Genomic DNA, 671 nt, shown 5'->3' on the forward strand with positions numbered 1-671 from the left:
AGGGAGTTTGGATGTGGGCTCTGGGCTGGGGCAGGGAGTTGGGGGGCAGTGGTGGGCTCTGGGAGGGACTTTGGGTGTGGGCGGGGTGTGGGATCTGGGCTGTGGCAGAGGGTTAGGGTGTGGCACCTATCTTGGGCAGCTCCCGAAAGTGACCCACACCCCCATCTGACAGCAACTCCTACATGGAGGAGGCCCGAGGGGCATGGGTCTCCTGGCACCACTGCCCGCTGGCACCACCCCTGCAGCTCCCATTGCCGCAGTTCCAATGGCAGAGTTGGCACTTGGGGTGGGGGCAGCGTGCGAGAGACGCACGCCACGGGGGCTGCAGGGATGTGCCAGATGCTTCTGGGAGTGGTGTGCCGTGCGGAGCGAGGGTGGGCAGGAATCCACTTTAGTCCCGCTGTGCTGCCGGTAGTGGTGGCAGGAGCCCCCCGGCCCTTTCAAATCGTCCGGGGCCAGCTGCTCGGGCTTTCTGACTTCCTGATGGGGAAGCAAAGGGAAGGCACATGTGCCCCTCATCAGCAGTTCTGGGGAGTCTTTTTGGGGCTCCTAAAGTAGGCAGCAGAGAGGTGCAGCCTCACCACCAAGTCTGTTTCACTGGAGGAGAGTGGGGGCTGCAGGGTGATCTCCCACCTCCGTGCATCCAGCAGCCTGTGCTCCCCCCTGCCATG

The sequence above is a fragment of the Mauremys mutica genome, unplaced genomic scaffold (genome assembly GCF_020497125.1).
Source record: "Mauremys mutica isolate MM-2020 ecotype Southern unplaced genomic scaffold, ASM2049712v1 000719F_np12_subseq_102019:204554_obj, whole genome shotgun sequence".
In the NCBI taxonomy this organism is placed as follows: Eukaryota; Metazoa; Chordata; order Testudines; family Geoemydidae; genus Mauremys; species Mauremys mutica.